Source organism: Echinops telfairi, unplaced genomic scaffold (assembly GCF_000313985.2).
Source record: "Echinops telfairi isolate 266 unplaced genomic scaffold, ASM31398v2 ScPeMD7_70;HRSCAF=299, whole genome shotgun sequence".
Lineage (NCBI taxonomy): Eukaryota > Metazoa > Chordata > Mammalia > Afrosoricida > Tenrecidae > Echinops > Echinops telfairi.
In genome coordinates this window covers 53,898,612-53,905,929 of record NW_022103968.1, presented here as the reverse complement: position 1 = coordinate 53,905,929, position 7,318 = coordinate 53,898,612, and positions in this window count along the sequence as shown.

Sequence of the window (7,318 nt, the reverse complement as noted above, 5' to 3'; positions counted from 1 at the left end):
ATTGGCTCACACACAGCAGCAATTGTGCAGCGGATGCAGGATTAGCCATTGTCTCATTCTCTTGTACATAGGGCTGCTGGGTGGGGGGAACCACTTGAGGGCACTTAACAGTAACCACCTCAGTGGGTTGGGGTGGAGTCTCTGGGTGATGCAAACATTAACACACTTGGGCTGCTAACCAAAAAGGTCAGAGGTTCAAGTCCACCCAGGAGTGCCTTGGAAGAAAGGCCTGGTGATCTAGTCATGAAAGTTTAGCCGGTTCTGAAAACTCTACAGAACACAGCTCTCCTGACACAGTTAAGCGGGAACCAATCTGACGGCAACTGGTGTGTGGTTCGTTAGTTAGAGGCAAAGCTGAGTGGAAGATGTGTCTCTAGCCTCAAGGAGTTTGTGCCGACTAGAAAAGGCCAGGCAGGAGCAAAAGGACTCCAGAAAAGGAGGTGTCAAGACAAGCACCGAGGGGTGTTGAGCATCGGTGCTCTGGTTGAAGGGATGAGAGAGTTTCACTGGAAAGCTGAGCTAATCCTTGCAGTAATTGGATTTCAAGACGAGAAGGTGGAGCAGGACGGGGTGGCGGTGGAAGTAAGGCTGGTAGTGGTAGCAGGCTTCAGACGAACCTACAGTGATAAAAGGGTGTATTTGAGACGCCAGAATATAGTCCAATTTTTCTTCATCCATAGGAATAGGAGAGAAGCCGAGAGGGCAGTCTGGGGAAGCATAGCGGCTAGGAGTGCCTTCTATCCCGAATCTCTGCCACCTTATGAAAATCAAACTGCTTCATTTAGCTGGTTCTAACTCACCAGGAGTCTAGACAGGGTTCTAAGACTATGCATCTTTACAGGAGCAGACAGTCTCATCATTCTCCTTCAGATCCACTTGTGGGTTTGAACCACCAACTGTGAGGTTAGCAGTCCAAAACTTACCCAACAGTGTCCCCAGGGAGTTCGTTAAAACTTTTTAAACTTAAGATTTTTTTTTCATTTATTAACAGAGGCATAACTGACACAAATCTGAAGCACAAGGCTTGATGAATTTTGAGGTATGTCATCACCATACAGATCATTTGGACCGCTCCAGAAAGCCTCTTCCCCATACTGCCACTATTAGATTATCCAAGACAATACTGACTGCCCCTCCCGCTACTAGACGAGCTGGATCTGTTCTTCAGTTCTCTATAAAGAGAATCACACAGGGTGTACTCAGGGAGTTTCTTCAGCAACGCTGGTCTGAAAGCTTTAAGTGAGGAAAAGGGAGGTAGGTGATTGCAAGAGTCCAGGTGAGACCTGAATTGAGGCCTTTGGGCCAGGGTGGTGGCCATGGGAACGAGGAGGCAACAGATGCTGGAGATGGTCGGGATGATGAGTTCCTCAGGAACCAGACAGGCTGTGGCCCGGCTCTTGGGGGTGTAGGCACTACTTCCTGAGCCCCAGCTTCTCCTGGGGCTGGGTCAGATCAGGAGAGGGTGCCTCCCAGCCACCTGGATTCAAAAACAAGCTCTGTAGAGACACAGGTAGAACTAGGTTCTCTGCTGCGAGAGTCACAACCGGGTACACCTGGGTCCCTCAGCCACTGCCCTGTGGTGGTGGGCTGGTGGAGGTTTCTGTCCCAGGTTCCAAGTGATGCAGGAGTAGATGAGGACTGGGTGAGCAGTCCAGTGGGAGCGTTGGAGGGAGCCTTGCTGCTATCATTACCAAGTGCACACCACCGAAGAGTGGCCGTGGCCGTCAAGGGGTCTGTATCAGGTCTCCTCCAAAGGAAAATAGGCCGTTCCAGAAAGCAGTTGGCAGAGCCATTCTTCAGGACTGGTGACAAACACTTCTTCAAAAACAAACAAAGAACACTGAACCAGTGGCTGTGGAGTTGAGTCTGACTCATGCCAGACCCGTGTGTGTGTGTGTGTGTGTGTGTGTGTGTGTGTGTGTGTGTGTGTGTGACTAGAACAGCTCCAGGGTAATATTCTCAAAGCTCCAGGGTAATATTCTCAAAGCTGTGGCTTTTCAGAAGCAAGCCGCCAGGCCTTTCTTCTGAGGCCCCTCTAGGTGCCTTTAAATCACCGGTCTTTTTGTTATTAGCTAAGTACTTAACTGGACGTGCCACACAGGGATCTCAAAACTTCTCAGCCTCAAGGGTTTCATCTGGGTGCGATAGGGTTCCAGTGGAAGTGAGAGAACCAGAGAGGTCGCCTTGAAGGGAAGGAGAGGAGAAGAGACAGTACACTAGTTGGACAAAGTGAGAAAGGTGGGGAGAAACGTACATATGACGGGGTCTGCTGGTAGAGGTGACTAGCTCTCCAGCCCTGCACCTTATAATACATGCTGGGTACTAATCACCTAAATGGGACCCAGGGGCTTTGCTTTGAGTGTTTTTTTGGGATACCATATGCTTCCTCCAGCCCCTATTCCCGTAGGAATAGCTGCCTAGAGATGCAGTTCGCATCCTCAAATTAAGCCCCTTGGTTTTCTCAAGCCTGGAAACAAGTTGTGTGAATTCCTTGTCACTTCATGCTGCATCATGACTTTATGAAGTGTAGAATCCTTAATTCACTGTGGAAACCAAGGTCCTGTGTGGCTACAGGTGTGAGAAGAGGCATTCCCAAACCAAGTAAATAATGAAGAAACCTTCCTTCTCTCACTCCTGAGCTGCCAGTGGCCGCTGCAGGTGGGGCTGAGATTGGGGTGGGAACCAGGTAGTGGAGGAAGCCTGGGAGGGAGAGTCCCACAGCCCCTCCCCTCTGGAACTCCCTTGCTTGCTGAGGAAAGAGCTGTAAACAAATGATGATGAGGCAGGTGCTGGGGGAGCCCAGGAGAGGAAAGAGTAGCTCTTGTTAGGAAGTTGTAGGAGGAGACTTTAGGATGACTAGAAGTTCACACACACACACACACACACACACACAAGTCATCCTAGGTAAAGGAGACCATTCGAGTAAAAAGGGAGGGCAAGTCCGAGGGCATGTCTGGCACGAGGGCGGGTGAGGGTGGGGGGGTGAAAGGAGAGGTAGGGAAATGAGAGCAGAGCTGGAACCCTGACTGCCTCTGGCCTGTTTCCCGGCTCTGGGGGAGCCGTCTACCTGAAGGGTGTCTGCAGGGGCAGGAGCCGCTCTGTGCTAGACGAGGTAACACTGCAGACCGTGTGGGTGGGAGATTGCACGATAACCGGAATAACCGGGCCTGCCTTGTGCAGAAGTGTGAAATGGTTTCGGTGCTTCCTATGGACTCTCTGGGCTCCTTCATCGCTCGCATGCCCCCTTCATTCCAAACCCCCCAATCGCTGTGTCATTTGGTACCAAGGCAGGAGAGGTGATGGGTAAATGTCAGATTTAGATATACCTGATGGACCTCTGGGTTAGGCGTCGGGTGGCTAAAGGCAAAGGTGGCAGTTCAAACCCACCAGCAGCTCTGAGGGAGAAAAATGAGGCTGCCTGCTCTTGTAAAGATTTACAGTCTCAGAAACCATAGATAGGGACACTGTGAGTCACTCCCTCAATGGCTGTGGGTTTGGTTTATTTAAGGAGGACTGGGAAGAGCTCATAGGAGCCCTGAGCTCCATATATTAATTCTACTTGTAATAATGCATTGTCAACGGAGCCCTCGTGGTTATACGTTGGACTGTGACTGTATACAGGGTCAGCAATTCAAACCCCCCAGCAGCTCCTCGGGAGAAAGACTGAGCTTTCTACTCCGATTCTAAACAATTACAGTCTCTGAACCCCTTGGGGAATGTCAGGGATTTGGGTTTTTGTTGTTGAGAGCAGTTCTGGTGATGCAGTGGTTAAAGTGCTTGTCTGCTAATGGAAAGTTTTGAAAATCTACGAACTGATCTATGGGAGAAGGAGGTGGCAGTCTGCTTCTGTAAAGAAATCTTATGGGGTACTTGTACTCTGTTATTACAGGTCTCTATGAATTGGAGTCGAATTTACTCTACGAGCATTGATTCTAAGAGAATGGAATTCTTTTAAAGGTTATTGGAACTTTCCATCCATGGACTAGGCTGTTGGGTTTCTTACGATGTTTAACTCTGAAGATTTCTATGATATTAGAAGCTTTCATACCCCTCTTACAGGTAGACACCATCACTCAGAACAGTTAAGTAACTTGCCCCAATTCACACAGCTGAGCACCAAGAACTGTGATTTAGACTCTAGTTGCTCTGATTTTGGGGTCGCAGTCTGAGCCCTCACTTTATTCTGCCTTAATAGCTGATATCATCTCCATACACTGCCCCTTCTCCCTCCCCTCAGTCACACACCAGCAGCAATGAAGTCCCCAGTACCTGTGCCAGTAACTCTGAGAGAGCACTGGAGGGTGGGGAGGACGGTGGGGGCTGGGATGGGCACGGGGTGGGGTGGGGTGGACGCGGGATATCAATAGAGAGGAGACCATCATTTCTTTCTTCTTCTTCTTCATTTTTTAAATAAAAAGATCCTTTTATTGGGGGCGCTTACGGCTCTTATTACAATCCATACATCAATTGTATCAGGCATATTTGTAAATATGTTGCCAGCATTCTTTTCTAGATATTTACTTTCTGTTGAGCCCCTGGTATCCACTCCTCTGGCACAGGGCCGACTTCTCTACGGGGTAAGGCTCATGGTTTGATTTCTCACAAAAGGGGGGAAAAAACAACAAAAACTTCTCGGATAAAGAGAGGGAGTCGAGGTGGCTCAGTAGTTGAGTCGTCAGCTGCTAATTGAAAAGTCGGTGGTTCAAACCCACCAGTGGATCTGAGGGAGAAACAAACCTGCTGATCTGCTCCTGTAGAGATTTGCAGTCCAGGGAATCTTGTGTATCAGTGCTACCCTGTCCCACAAGAAACCATATTCACTGCCATCAAGTGGGTTCTGACTCACACCGACCCTACGAACATGGTAGAACTATCCCGGTGAGTTTCTGAGACTGGCACTATTTACGGGAGCAGAAAGCCCGGTTTTATAGGGTCACAATAAATCAAAGCCGACTGGACAGCAACAACAACAACAACAGGACAAAGAAGATATTTTAATGTTTAATACTGATATATTCAGCTCTATACCAGTGCAGTTATAAAATGTGATATTTAATTTTACTAGTTTATGTTTTGCTGTTGTTTTAATGAAAGAAGGGGTCCCTGAACACAAAAGTGCCGAGGACTCATTGAAGTCACAGTACAGTCCCGGCCTGACGTTTTCCACGATGCCTTCTAATTTATACCACGTTCATTTGGCCCCTGAGTCCCTGCTACCTTTTCCATAAGCTGCCATCTTTCTATTTCAGGTCGTCCCCACCAGTGTCCTCTTGGCGTGTGGTCCTTTCTCTTTTCCCCAGCCATCTTCCACTTTGTGGGGCTCTTTGATGGGCTCCAATAGTACTGATGGCATTTATTCTCATGGTTGTGGAGGGCAGATTTTGAAGAGTTTGAACTGAAGGCTTAAAAGAATCTCTGAAGCCAACAGGGGTGAAGAGTATCTCTCACAAGCTTTATATAATTCTAGTTGACATTTTATGTTTAATTCCAGTGGTTTGGAATCACACATGTCCCTTAAGGATGAGGCAACCTCACTTTTTCCATGGGTGATGTACGAAGCTGCCTTCACGTCCGCTTTCCAAAATCTGTCCCTGGAAGTTTTGTAACTACAAACATTTGTCAAAACTGTGTGCTTTAAAACGGTGACTTGCACGCTAAGTAAATGATGTCAATACATTTGATGTTCTTGTTTGCTTTTTAAATAGCCTTTGTGGCTATGCAGATTCTTGAGCAAAGATCTGGCAAAGGGGAAGGGAAGTTGTGGGAAGAAGGCTAGTTCCTAAAGGGAAGGGAGTGGAAAGAGACTTATGAATAGCATCACTAGCTGGTTTAGGTAAACCAAGGCGTGTGCTCAAAATGTTGCCCTTGGTTAGCATCACTATGCAATGCAAATGCTGTTCTGGTTTTTTGTTTGTTTGACGTTTGCGATTCTGCACCATGCATTTATTAAGAGCCTTCTGTGTGACACTTTAACAGCACTTCTGTCTCAGAGGATAAGCCCAGAATGAAGGTATAGATTAAACATAAGATGTCAACTAGAATTATATAAAGCTTGCGAGAGATACTCTTCACCCCTGTTGGCTTCAGAGATTCTTTTAAGCCTTCAGTTCAAACTCTTCAAAATCTGCCCTCCAATCCCCTTTCCAGAACTCTCTATGAACACTCAATGCCTCTGCCTACCTTGCTGGCCACCGCCTTGTTCGATTGCCTTATTCCCAAATGTCCCTGATCTGCCTCCCCTTTGCATTCCCTAAAGTTGCCCCTAAAGTTTCCTTTCCATCTCCACTTTTAAAATTATTTAAGAGTAAATTTTGTGGTCCCAGGCACTGGCTACTCATACCTCTCCTTCTGTATTTTTACTCTTATCACAAGCCACACATCCATCCATTGTGTCAAGCACTTTTGTATATTTGTTGCCCTCATCATTCTCAAAACATTTGCTATCTACTTGAGCCCTTGGTATCAGCTCCTCATTTTGTCCCCTCCCTCCTCCCTCTCCCATGAATCCTTGATAATTTATAAATTATTATTGTTTTGTCATATCTTACACTGTCCAACATCTCTCTTCACCCACTTCTCAACTGTCCGTCCCCCAGGGAGGAGGTTATATGTAGATCCTTATAATCTGTTACCCCTTTCTCCCTCACCTTCCCTCCAGCCTCCCAGTATCGCCACTCTCACCACTGGTCCTGAAGCAATCATCTGTCCTGGATTCCCTGTGTTTCCAGTTCCTATCTGTACCAGTGTACATCCTCCGGTCCAGCCAGATTTGTAAGGTAGAATTGGAATTATGATAGTGGGGTGGGGGTGGGCGGAAGCATTCAAGAACTAGAGGAAAGTTGTATGTTTCATCATTGCTATACTGCACCCTGACTGGCTTGTCTCCTCCCCACGACCCTTCAGCAAGGGGATGTCCAATTGCCCACAGATGGGCCCTAGGACCCCACTCTGCTCGCCCCCTCATTCACAATGCTATGATTTTTGTGGTCTTTGATGCCTGATACCTTATACCTTCAGTGCCTCATGATTTCACAGGCTGGTGTGCTTCTTCCATGTGGGCTTTGTTGCTTCTCAGTTAGATGTCCGCTTGTTTTTATCTTCAAGCCATTAAGACCCCAGATGCTATATCTTTAGATAGCTGGACCTTCTGTATTTTTTAATGGCTATTTTGTCATGGACCTTCAATATATATATATAATCATTTTATTAGGGGCTCATATGACTCTTTTTAAAAAAAATCATTTTATTAGGGGCTCAAACAACTCTCATCACAATCCATACATAAATCAATTGTGTAAAGCACATTTGTACATTCATT